Here is a 13810-nt window from a genome sequence, read left to right as displayed (position 1 = left end):
GAGGTCCGCAATCTGGAGCACAGTGTGATGACGGGTACCAAGATATTAAAATGTAAAAGCGAATTTTAAGAATTTGGATAGTCCGGCTGCTGCACGCGCAGAGCAACCACCAACCCACCAACACAACAACAAGTCAAGTCAAACTGGCTGGGGTCAGTTAGCGGATGGGCACCACTTTGATTAGTTTGAGTAGGGACCGAAGGTGAGCGGTATCGGTCCTCGCAAAACTGTTCCACAGTAAAGTATTTGACTTCGCGCTTAGGTCGTCTGTCTACCAAAGCAGGTTAGCAATCCCCTCTGCAGAGGATTAAAATTGCGAGGGCATGTCTTCGTATCATCCTCATGGATGTTTCACAGACACTTGCCAATAGCACATCGTGCAGATCTAGTCCGATGTAAATAAAGTATCTACCAACCTACGCCCCCTATAGCTACTACGTCTCTACAAAGCGTTGAAAGTTTCAAGCTTGTTTTAAATCGCACAGATATATGCAGCAGCATGAAACTTAGCAAAACAAAAAATTTGATCTCTTTCTGATTCAAGATTCTAATTATTATTTAGTCTTTCTGAAATAAATATAGGACATATAAGGACTTTCCAAATAAATATAGTTCCGAATTAGAATGGGTGTTCCTACTCTTAATGATGCAACTGATGATGAGCAGGTTGAGTTAAATTTTTTATGTATTCTACAATCAGCTGCAATCAGCATCAGCAATTAATTTAATTTCATATTAAAGTTGAAGAAATGTGAATCAATTGTAACGAACCTTGCTGTTATTTTTTTTTTTTAATTTTTTTGTAATCATGCATTGAATGATTAGTTGCTTGTATATAATGCATGGATTATTCCCTGCAAATTGGCTATTTTCAGGTAGGAACAACAGCAAAAAAAATTCAGTAATTAGTAATTTTCTGTAAAAAGCTACAGGATAAGGTACTATTCAAGAAAAATAGCAGTCTCGGTTATTATTAAAAAACTGCTTTTATTATTTTAAGTATTTATTAAAGTGAGTTTATAATAACATAGTAAGAGAATAATAATTTTAGGCATAAACATTTAAAATAATATTTTTAATAAACATGTTTAAGTATATCCTTAGTCCTTAATTGCTTTTTAAATCATATATTATCCATTACTGCCAAGTATTAACTTTAAAATATGTATATTATTTTCTGTTATCAACTATAAGTAGTAAACATGCAAATCAATTAAGCAGAGATGCCAACTTGCTCCAGACAGCAAATATATATTTTAAAGTGGTATTTTATCAATTGTGGTTATCGGTTTAATAAATTCAATTTAGTAGATTTTTATCTACCACTATTTCTAAATAATTCATAGACTTATATAATTCACCACTTTATAGTACTTCTGTCATGCTATACCTTTTAAAAAGCAAGCAAAAATAGTCAAATATTTGCAAAATTTACTTTGTAGTTACTTACCGTTTTTTTAAAAACTATTTTGGCGTGTCCGGAGCAGTTGGCATCTCTGATTAAGGGATGTAATTTTTGAGAGGTTTTCATTATTTTTCTCATTTTTTTTTTTTACCACTTACAGCCTACTTTTTATCATGTTATGGTAAAACTGGTTGTTAAATTCTAACCTTAACCATATTTGTCCAAATGTTATTTGAGTGTTCCAGCTATTGAAAAAGCGCTTGATTCCTAAACAATCAGTTTTAAAAAACAAACTGTAAGGGTATTACTGAATTAAAAAATTAAATCTCTTTTTCTGCCCATTATTGATATTTATAGTTTTATTCTTTAGTATCAAGATCTTCGTAGCTATTTGAATAGTTTTTGAGGCAGTATTTGATAGGGATGTAACAAATATTCGGCCCTTTTGCCGAATATTCGGCCTAGCCGAATACTGAAGTTATTCGGCTGAATATGAATATTATTAGATATTTGGCTGAATAAATTCATAATAATAAAGAAAGATATTTTTTTAAATGTGCTTTTAAATATATTTAATCATGAATATTGCAGAGTTACATTTCACTGCATTAATTATTAGAAAATCTAACATTTACTCAATTTAAGTTGTATAATACATAAGTGTATTTAATAATGTTACATAAATAAAAACGTTTTCTTGTTGCAAATTTATCATCATATGTATTTAAACAAGCATTGGAATCTTTTACATTAAAATCAAATATATATAGTTTGTTAAATAGAAGTGTGAATACTATCTGAATCGGATATTAAAATGTATTTGTGATTCCCTTAATAATATCTATTTATCAATAATATGCAATAGAAGATATAATGTTTTACATTTATAATAAATAATAAATAATTATTTATTATAAATGTAAAACATTAATTATCCATTTAATGGATGTCTTGATACTTAGAGAAACAAGCTTAATTTTCTGGGTTTTAATAATTTTTCTGACAAAAAAGAAAGTTAAGAATACATTTAACAGTAGTAATGAATTCTTATTTTAAATAAAATAGCATATAAATAACAAGCATAACTATAACTAAAATATGCTATTATTAATTATTTTAATTTCTAAAAGCCATATTGACTTGTTATTGGCATCAAGATATTTAAATTATTACAAAAAACAAATCAAGTTGTTAAAATTTTTTTAAATATACAAAGATTAAAATAGCAATTTTGTTAATATTTATTTCATTTTTAATTTAAAATTTGAAAATTACTTTAATTACAAAATTACAATCAAAAGAGAAATTTTTAAAAAGTAAGTATTTGGCCACCGAATATTCGGTATTCGGCCTAAAATTTGGCTGAATATTCGGCTATTCGGCCACATCACTATTCGTTACATCACTAGTATTTGAGAAGAGAATTCAGATGAAGGATTTCTGGCTGATTTCGAAGATGTGATTGGCTGTTGCAAATTATTACTTCATGATGCTAATGAAGCTAGTAAAGTTGCTGCATTATTTTTCTGAAAAAAAACAAATGATTGTATGATTGGGAGTTTTCTTTAAAGAATAATTGCTGCATGTGGCCAGCTCCAAATCTATCTTAATGAGTAAATATCTACCTGACTTTTTCATTGCAGGTCCACATATAAGTAAAACAAGTACCAGATGTTCACAAACACATTTAATAAGGAAGACACAGATACATAGACAATCAAAATAACTGACAAAATTCCAAGAACTCTGCACTCTTTAAAATCATAAATCCATCTACCGGTTCAAGGTTAATGCAGGGGTCTGTTTAGAAGAAATTTGGTTACGTTAACGACCCTTCACAAACTAATTTATCTTTAATCGGACCCCTCACAAATTTGTTTATTTTCATTATTGTTTTGTTAATCAAATAAACTCTTCCTGGGGGAGGTGAAAGACGGTTCGAAACAAACTAAGTTTTCCTAAGTTTAAATTCCAAATGTGGTATTCTAAGAAAATATTTCTACTTTTACAAACATCATGTGCGCATTCTTATTAATATTAAATCATTTTTTTTTTTATAAATAAATAATTGATCAATTTATATTTATTCATAAAATTAATTAATAGAATATTATATAAATAAAAATTAATTTCTGGCAATTTTTTAAATAAAATATTATAAATTTATGAATTGTTTAAATTTACTTAATGCGTAACACATTAAAAGTGATACGGTACTAAGTTGCGTTATTTAAAATATACCAATTGAAATTATTAAAAGTGTGAGTGAGTTTGTTTCCATTATTCATCCGATATGAATATTCTGAATTGAACAGTATAGGCTAAATGCCAAATATTCGTATGTTGCATCTCTGATTTAGTTGCAGCAATCGTTGAACTGAATCTTGTATCTATTTACTATTTAGAAACTTCTTGAAAAGATTTTTAGCGATTTTTGCAATAACAGGACCCTCTTTGCACAAATTCGCAATAGCAGGACCCTGATTGAGAGAATGTGACTTAATGCTTATTTTATATTCACAAATTGTGAGTAGTTTTTTCACAATTTTACAAAAACAGGACCTTTCACAAAATGTCTGGACAGACCCCTGTAATGCCTACACATGTACGCATAATTCAGAGTAAGAAATAAAACCACTGTCCACACATGGTTTTATTTTTCTGAAATAACAAATGATTATATGATAGTGTTTTCTTTAAAGAATTATTAAAATAGACTCAAATTAAATTCGAATTTAAAATGTATTCTTAAAACTATTTTTTTTTCATTCAAGGGAAAAGATTGCGTTTATAATTATCATCATGATTGCATCTCATTATTTTTACTTTCTGTAAATTATTATTTACTTTTTATAATGTTTTATGGTACGTTAGCATTAATTTTAGTCTCATCTGTTTTAAAAAAAAATTTCATTGATACTATAATTGTTTTTAAAGCAATACCAAGCTTTTTTTTTATTTTTAAGTCATGAATTTGGTATAAGTAATAAAAAAATGCTGTAGTGTAAAAACTAAATTATTGGTATTAATTTCTTTGAACTCAGCCGACCGGCCTGTGTAGGGGCAGGGAACCGTCCTTGCATCAGAAAGGTTCAAGGTTCGAATCCTGGGCAAGGCATGACTGTTTTTTTCTCTCTATCTGTGTTCTTCTCCTTTGTGTGGGAATGTGATCTGCCCTATAAACGGGTTGTGGTAGTGCGACGTGGGCGACGCTGCTCCACCGCCGTGGCTTCGCTACAGGTGCCTACTGGGTAGCGAAAAGAGAGTTAGAAGTTTTGGCACTTTCTGTGGCCAATGGACAATACAGTGCCTGCCGTTTATTAAAATCACTTTCGTTTTATGCTCATATGATTTTATTAAGCGGCTGATTGTATTAAGAAGCGATTCAACATTTAAAAAAATAATAACTTTTACGATATATTCTAAATGCACACACTTTAAAAGCTGAAATAATGACAACATTAATGCTTTATTTTATTTAATTTAATTATTTTAATAAAGTAAAATCCTACATAAGATTAAATTTACGAAATTTTTGCAAAAAACTGTTCAATGGTTGCTTGAGTTGCAGTATTTAAAATTAACTTTTCAACATTTGAGAGTTGTATAGAAGTTTTTATAGTTTTCGATATTTCCTCCTCTTTGCTCTAAAGCTTGCCCTAATACATTAAGTGCTTTTCTGACTTCCATTGAAGATGGCACTGATGAGTTTATTTCATCTTCTGAGTCTGATTCCTCCATTTCTTGATTGGAAATAACTTTGCAATTTTTGATGTCTGTAACAATTTCAGAATCAGATTTTTCTCCTGATGTTTGCAGGTTATCGTCAATAACTACGTAACGTGAAAAATTCTCGTCCATTTCATTTTCTTCATTGCTGAGCATTTCTTTGAAACAGTTATCAGCTCCATCGCCAGTGCTTAATCCACACTTTTTAAAGCAATTTGATACTTTTTGGGTTGAAACAATGTGCCATGAGTTACGATTCAAATGCATGATTCGTAACTCATGGCATCCTCATCAGTTATCAGCTCCATCGCCAGTGCTTAATCCACACTTTTTAAAGCAATTTGTTACTTTTTGGGTTGAAACAATGTGCCATGAGTTACGAATCAAATGCATGATTCGTAACTCATGGCATCCTCATCAGTAGAGTGCGCAGAACAATTGTATAAAAGTGAGATGACCTTTTCATTTTTCAGCTTCTTGTCCCATTCAAAAAGAAATTTTGTGAAGATGCTGGATGTCATCTATGCGTTATAGCTATTGGCATAACTGGTGGGCAGGTGTTTTACTCCTTTAAAACATCAAGGTTTTAAACTCTTTCCTATCACTAAAAGTTTTTTTTTCTCAGTTCCTGTTATGTTAGCAGCACAGTTAGTCTTTCCTTAAATTTTTTACATTCACCCGTCAATTCATTTTTAAACAGCAGTGTGTGTTCAGGAAGTGCTCGGAAAAATAATCTTGTTTCATCTGTGTTGAAAATTTGCTCTGGTTTATAGTCTTTGATGAGTGTTGGCCACACGTCATTTACCCAATCGGCGGCAGAGCTAAAATCAGCATCTTGCTTTTCACCATGCAATTTACGAAAGACAATGTTGTTGCGGTCTTTCCATCGGGTTAGCCACCCATCTGTAGCTTTAAAATCAGAATCACCAAATGAGTTAGCAAAGTCCTGTGCTTTGTGAAATAAAATTCCACGGGAAATTGGAATTCTTCGTTCGCGTGCATTTTTGAACCATTCTAACAGAGCCATTTCAATTTCCTCCGATTTTCCTTCACCCTTACGCTTTCTTGACAGATTTCTATTCTTTTTTATTTCCTGGGAAATATTTATTCTTTGTTTCAGAATATATTGAAAAGAGCAGTTTGGGAAATATCTAATTTAATTGAAGCTTCACGTTGACTACATTTAGGAAACTTAACATAGTTTTGCAACACTTCGAATTTATCTTTAAGACTCAAATCCTTCCTTTTCGGCATGCTGATAAAATTTAGCACCAAATGAACTTAAAAATGATATGTGCTCTAACTAATATCCGGTGAATTTATTAGCGGCGGGCACTGTAGTTCCAAGTGCCTGCCATTAAAAAAATAATAAATAAAAAAAAATTTCTTTGAACTCACTAATTTTTTTAAATTTTTTTCAACGATTAACCACTGCATATTATGAGAAATAATATAAAATAGAAGTAAGTAAAAAGTTTTTAAAAACTTAAATTGCAACCAATACATTAATGAATAAAAATTTACATTGTTTATTTGAAACATTTTAAATTTTAATTCAAAAATTAATTTAGTTTGCATGGATTGCCAGATTTTCTATTTTCACTAACATTACACTTATTGTTTTGGGTATAAAATTTTTTAGTGCATTTGTATTTTGTTTTGAAAGGTGACTTAAGAGAATGCTATACCCTTAAGGAAACTTTTCATGGAAAGTTCTCTTTCATCTCCATAACTAATTGAGAAACATTGAGTTCAGACAAACCTAGAGAAAGTTATCACGTTTAGGTCGCTGAAATTTTTTTTGTAAATTTCAAAATACAAGCTATTTATTGGAAGTAACCGTTGCATAAGCAGAAGTTATCTTCTCATAATTTATTTTCATTTTGATAAGTTTAATACTTTATTACCAGTATTTGAAACTTTATGGCTTACTCTTGGTTTGTCTGAACTCATTTTTTCTTTAATTTAAATTAGTTATTAAGGTGAAAGAGAATTTGCAACGAAAAGTTTCCCATGTGGTATGACGTCCTCTTAAGCACAATTTTGCATTTAATAGTATAAAAATAATTCTTGATCTTCTGTCAGCGCTTACTATTGTTTGGACCAAAGCTTAATGTTGCCTTTTACATTTAATCATGAGGTATACACGCATAACATTTAAGTAGTATTTATATACGCAGTTACTGGTAAGAAGATATTTAAACTAAAAATTTCTTTAAAATGACAATTTAATGAACATAATATAGCTTTAGTTATGGTAAACTAAGAAAATATTTTTGAAGAAATTATCCAGATAAAAAACAATGGGTCCAAACAAATATTTTTCTGCTAACCTTCTATTTCTACTTATCAAATTCTTTCCTGATAACCTTTAAAGTTTGAGCCTATGTCAGTGATCAATTTGATTGTCATTCATTTTATTGATGCTGAATATTTTTTCAGATGCAGAATGTACTTTAAACCCTCCTGTTAATGGTTCTATATAGTGAGAGTGAACCACTTATTCACACATTTTACGAAAAGCTTGCAAAAGCTCCTTCCACTAAAATGGCTGCAGTTTGACTAAAAGTGTAAGTTTTATTTTAATGCTGAGCTCTGAATATGTTTGGATATGTATATCATTCAGAATGTTTATGTATTGCTGTATCTTAAAAAACGTTTTTGTTACAAATTCAGCGTGAAGGAAGATATAGACCCAGACTTGTACAGTTTGTTTCTATAGTTGTGCCATTCCTTGGTTTTAAGGCCTTCTTATTTCATCCAAGTTTTTGGGCAAAAATTGTTTGAAATTGAGGAAAACTTTTTTTGTTTGGATCTTGAATTGTGTAAACTAGGGGTGCACAACCTTTTTGAGTGAAGGGCCACTTGCACAGCAGGTTGACTAACGAAGGGTCGCACATGTATTTGGATATGTTAACAGCAAATGTAGTAATATTTATTTAAACATTAGTATTCTAATTTTTCTTATCTATAAACTTAGTAATATATTTGAAGAAAATTAAAGACATTCTATTATTGAGGCGCATTAAAAAATAAAAAACTAATACTTCAAAAAAAATTGTTACAAGCCGCTATATTTAACAATTCTATGTAGTTATTAGGCAAACAACTGTGAGTTTAATAGTAAATTCACATTTTCGTGAATAGCAGTACATAGGTCGTAGTACAGCAAACTTAAATTTGCGAATCTTAGATTTGGGTGCATCTGTTTTGAAATGCTTCCATCAAGGTGCATATTTGGCTTTGTGGGCTTTCTGTCCATTTTCTCTGACAAGCTGTCCACTTAACTCTACCAGAAGTCTGGTAAGAAAGTTTATCAGATGTGTAGAAATTTATTACAAGCCTTTTTTGTTTCATCCGAAACTTTGTTACTAGGCTATTTCTTTTGTTTTGGTAGTAAGGTTGCAGAGTATGCGGAGAGCAGTATGTTTTCTTGGAGATGCACAGTTGGCTTTTTTAATAGCTTTCCCCAATGCCTAAGGAATACTATAAAGAATATATTGTAGTTTACAAATCATGCATTGCGATTCACAAAGGAGAGATTTAGGAATTACCACTTGCAATTCTCATCAAAATGATTTAAGAATCACACATAGCTGTTCTATATTAAGCACCTTTTGAATCACAAATTGCAGTTGTCCTCATAATGTTTAAAATTCACATGAAAACTCTTAGCTAATCACGCAACACAATTTATATTAAAGTGATTTATGTATCACACATTGTGATTTACGTCTTGTTAGTTCGTGCATTTTGTATCATTTGCTATTCATATTGTTCCGATTTAAGAAACATATACCGCAATTCAATTTCAATTTACTTATCACACATTGTGATTCGTGATTTACATAATCTTTGAGACTTCCCCTTTTTTATAATTTTGATTTACATATAGTATATCTAGATTCATATAAATGCGATTTAAAAATTCAGCTTAGTGAAAAGTACGCATATTCACAAAATTTTAATAATCATTCTTAATATTTTATGGATATATTTTAAAGAAAACAAAGCTTGTTAAGTTTTAGTTATCTGTAAAATATTGTTCTACAATAGATTTTATTATGTTCAAAATACATTACTGATATTCTGAAGTAACAAAATAGATAATTTGTTATTAAAACTGAAACAGATATGTTAAATGGATATATTTTGATATTTTATCTAATTTTATACATTTCCTGTAACCTAAATTTTGATCTAACATATTCAGAAATAGTATTTATATTTTAATAGCAATACAATCACACAAATTTTATCAATTATTTAATGTAATATGCATTTATTATTCAATTATTCAGTTTCATTAATTCTAATTCACTTCATTAAATTTTTCATGAAGGTTTCACGTAAATTTTGACAATTAGATAGGAATGTTGTCTAAATATCACCAATACAGTCATATATCATTAAGAAAATTACATAAAACTCATTTTTTTTTAACTATTCTAATTATTTGCTTTTCAATTTATGAATAATTTAGGAGTTCATAGTTGTAATATTTAGTTGTAATATTTTTCGAATGTTAGTTTTGAAAAACAAAAGGAAAACAAAAAATATCTATTCACTTTTATTATTGATATAATGACCTGTGTGTATGTTATGTTCAAACTTGCATTCGTTTTATTCCCCCCAAAGTAATAGAGTGATATCAAATTCTTGCTATGTATAGTATATTATTTACAGTCTGTTATATTACAGTCTATATGTTATATTAGCATCTGTATCAATTCAATGGAAATATAGATGTTTGCTAAAAAAATATCATGCACATGCAAAATATTTAGACCATATATCTTGTTTAGCTATAATCTTTTATCAATTAATTAAACTTATCTTTAATATTACAAAATGGTGCATAGCATATTTAAAAGGTGCTTATTTTCGTTTTTTAAAAGCCCTTTAAAGGTGCTTTTTTCATTGGGTGTTTTTAAAAAGTGCTTAATTTTCCCTTTTCCAAAATGAGATTTTTTTTTTGCCATGTCAATTTTCACCACGTAATATGCAAAAGCATGATTTTCACATTGTTCAGTTCAGTGTTTTCACAATTCATTCAATCCCAATCTATTTCAACGTATGATTGGTCCATAGTGTATGAAATCTCCAATGATTTTACAGGTTTGATGAAATACTTGTGAGTCTGCATGTGCGTATAGTGAGTTGGGTTCGGTGAAATTATTGCATTCTCATGTGCAACTCTGCTGCATTTTTCTAATTAAGAAAAGAGTTCTTTGACAAAAACTAGCTATTTTATCATGATCATGAAAATTATTGGTCTTTGAAAATTATTTTGCATTTTGTTAACGTATATAGTGCTTAAAAATATTTTTAATATTTTTAAAGGTGCTTTTTTTGTTGTTGCAAGATTTGGCTATGCACCCTGTACAAGTTATCCACAGTATACTTTTGCAATGTGCAGTTACAGAGAAAAGAAGTCGGAAGCTGCGGAAATGATGCAGCTGGATGGATATACTTTAGATTATGTTGAACTAGTGCTTGGTAATAAATTTTCTATGTTTTACTTTATTTACTTACTTTTCTAGATTGTATTTAATTTATATACATAAACTCCAATAACGAAACTTTTATATCTTACAAATTATTCTAAATAATTTGTACAACCAATTTGATAGACCTTTAACTGAAAGGAAAAAAAAGCATATCACATGATTATTACACTAAACAACTAATCAGAAACAATTAATAAGTCACTTCAACAAATGGAAGATTTTTAAACTTTAGCGATTAAAACTCAGCATAATTTTTGATGGATTTTTCTTATTCTGGTCTATTTTGAATATAGAATTTTATATAAATAATCAGTGCTGAACTGCACACTCAGTGGCTGTGGTGGTCATAGTGTAGCTTAACAAATATGAACTCTAGTAGAAAACAAAATTGTTTTGGGCCATCAGGGACGTGGATAAGCAGACCGTATTTTTAAAATTATTTTTAGAAGCATTTTATTTGTAACTATTGTCCCATATATAAACTACATTGAATTTTTTACTTTTGATATTAAATCTGCCTATTTTGTGATTAAAAAAATTGGTATTAGTGTTGTTCAATTTGGTTTAAACTAATAAGATTGGTATAAAGTTTTCATTTTTATATAACAGTCTTTGAACCGCCGACCCAAATTTTTGGGTTCTCGACTACTAATATTCAACACCATAGCCTTATAATTTTGAACCAATCTGAAAGATAAGGAAGCTCCTAAATCAGTACCCTCAGAGGAATGGTTTGTTATGAGAACATGGAGGACTTTGTGACTCGACAGATTTAATGTGTATCAGTCACCGTCGGGGATCGAACCCGTGGCATTAAAAAAAAATTGATATTTTGTCTCCTTTAACGTGCAGAGTTAATATTTTGGACATAAGTCCTTCCCTATTATTTTAAGATAGTTCTCATCCCACAAAAATGTTTTTAAATTTTTGTATCTACTGATGAGATAGATTTTAACCAAGTTTTAATACAAAATACAGTAAAACCTCGTTAAGTCGTCACTCAAGGGACCGAACATTTTAAACGACTTAAGCAGAGTGATGACTTAAGTGGAGTGACGACTTAAGCGAAGTTAAAAATTTCTTTGAAAAAAGAAAAAAACATTGAAGTTTTTTAATGGACTGCAGTAGGATTTGTTGAGAAAAATTAAATTTTTAGAATGTAATACACAAGTAAATAAATGTGTAGAAAAGGAATACAAATACTTTTGTATAGTTACCACTTTTTCTTTTATTTCTGAGCATTAAAATAGCTTAACATAGTCAGGGGTCTGTCCAGGCCGAATTTACTACCGTTCAGCGGTACCTTCACAAATTCAACTTTAGGAAAAACGGTAGTTTCACAAATTCAATTAAAGGAAAAACGGTAGTTTCACAAAATACTTTTTCTTAAAATTTTATTTTTGTATCCCTTAAGAAACGATAAATCCATATTTTTGTGTTNCACATGCAAATAAATGTGTAGAAAAGGAATACAAATACTTTTGTATAGTTACCACTTTTTCTTTTATTTCTGAGCATTAAAATAGCTTAACATAGTGAATTGATGCAGGAATTGTTGATTGCTATTAACCTTCTTTTCCAATATCATCAGCGCCTTGAATTATTCCTCTGTTGTGCCTTCAATTGATGTAAAATATTGTCTAACTTTCTCTAAGGCTTCTAATGTTTCAGTCTTGCTGGGCGGAATTCCACTCGAATTCTCATCATCACTATCCTCGCTGGAACTGTGTTGTTCTTCATCTAAAAATTCTGAAGTTAAATCTTTTACAGTCGCTTGTGAACAAATAACGATATCATTGTCAATATCGACGAATGCATTTACGTCGTTGACACTGCAACCTTTTTCATTAACAACTTGCAGCAAATTTTCTAAGGGCTCGGGGTCGGCTTCTTTACAGAAGATATCTTCGGATTCTGCATTGGCTGCAAATCCCGCGTGTCTGAAACAATTAAAAAAATTTGCGATGAAAACTCCAACTTACGGAAACTAATTGAAATTACGGCACATAATTTTGAGAACACTATTCCTCCAATTTTCTATATCATCACCAACAGCTGCGGCTTCCCCACAAATCATTTTAAAAGAAAGACAATTTCTGTCTTTGATTTTGTTAGGAAAAAAATGGCCCTTATAGCAGGGCTTACTCGCTATGTAATGAAGTCCCACTGAATTACGTACAATTAAAAAAAAAACGTCTACACTCGACTGAGTCGGAGCAAGAAGTGAGAATTTTGAATGATTGGCATGCACAATTCCCAGAATCCAAATCCCCTAAAAGGAAAGGAATGCTAAAAGCTGTAGAGCGAACTTCGTGGGTGGTCAGTAGGATTGGGCGATATAAGAAATTTTATATCTTGATGCATCGTCAGTTTTGCATCGCGATATAGCGATGTATCTCGATATAGTATTTTTGAATTTCATTTACTTGAAAGGCACAGAAGTAGGATTTCTATCAAAACTTCATACTCAGATTGATTTCAATCAATTTATGAATTTGGAGATATATATGTTTTGCTAAAGAAAGATATTAATGTTATATTTTCTAAAAATGATCTCAAATAACAAAAGATTTCTTAGCTTAAAAAAAAATAAATAAAATTGAAATTTATCAATATGATATTTACCTAACAATAAAGAAAGAAAATTTAAAAAATAAGTTTGTTAAAAATTATTTGCAGACTTAAAACCAAGTGCTAAATAAATTTAAAAAAAACTCTTTTAGAACAACCCTATTTTTTATCATTATTATTTCGCATAAATAATTAAGTTAAATTGAATAATTACCGAATTCTGCACGAAAAAACAATGTAAGGTTACATTTCTTGAAAATAAAAAAAAATGAATTATAATATTCGATAATATATTTAACTGACAATATTGAAAGAAAATTAAAAAACACGATTATACTCTTTAATAAAACAAAGTGCTAAATGATTTTAAAAAAAAGAAAGAAGTCGCAAACTTTACTCATTTTTTTGAATAAAACAAAGTTGATTGACTTATGTCCAGATCCAAAAGAGGAAAAATAATTTTTCGTTATAATTTTATTTATAAAAACAACTAAAGATTTATCAATTTAAAATCAGTAATAAAAACCCATTAAATTATTAGAAGTTTTATCCAAAAAGTTTTTAATAAATTAAAATAAAGTAAAAAATAGCCTAA

At 29.6% G+C, this 13810-nt stretch overlaps 1 protein-coding gene across 8 annotated transcripts in view; it reads left to right on the top strand.

The window, feature by feature from the left end:
- The window catches only part of LOC107440643 (uncharacterized), a gene marked incomplete in the record, with an annotated part of 45332 nt that continues 31522 nt past the window's right edge, over positions 1-13810 (top strand). For 2 of the 8 annotated variants that reach the window (XM_071178011.1, XM_071178013.1), the window contains 3 exon segments: positions 5-666; positions 7577-7704; positions 10478-10633. 8 annotated transcript variants of the gene reach the window in all.

The sequence above is a fragment of the Parasteatoda tepidariorum genome, chromosome 2 (genome assembly GCF_043381705.1).
Source record: "Parasteatoda tepidariorum isolate YZ-2023 chromosome 2, CAS_Ptep_4.0, whole genome shotgun sequence".
Classification (NCBI taxonomy): Eukaryota; Metazoa; Arthropoda; class Arachnida; order Araneae; family Theridiidae; genus Parasteatoda; species Parasteatoda tepidariorum.
The sequence above is the reverse complement of the archived record's forward strand: the minus strand, read 5'-3'. Positions and strand labels throughout refer to the sequence as shown.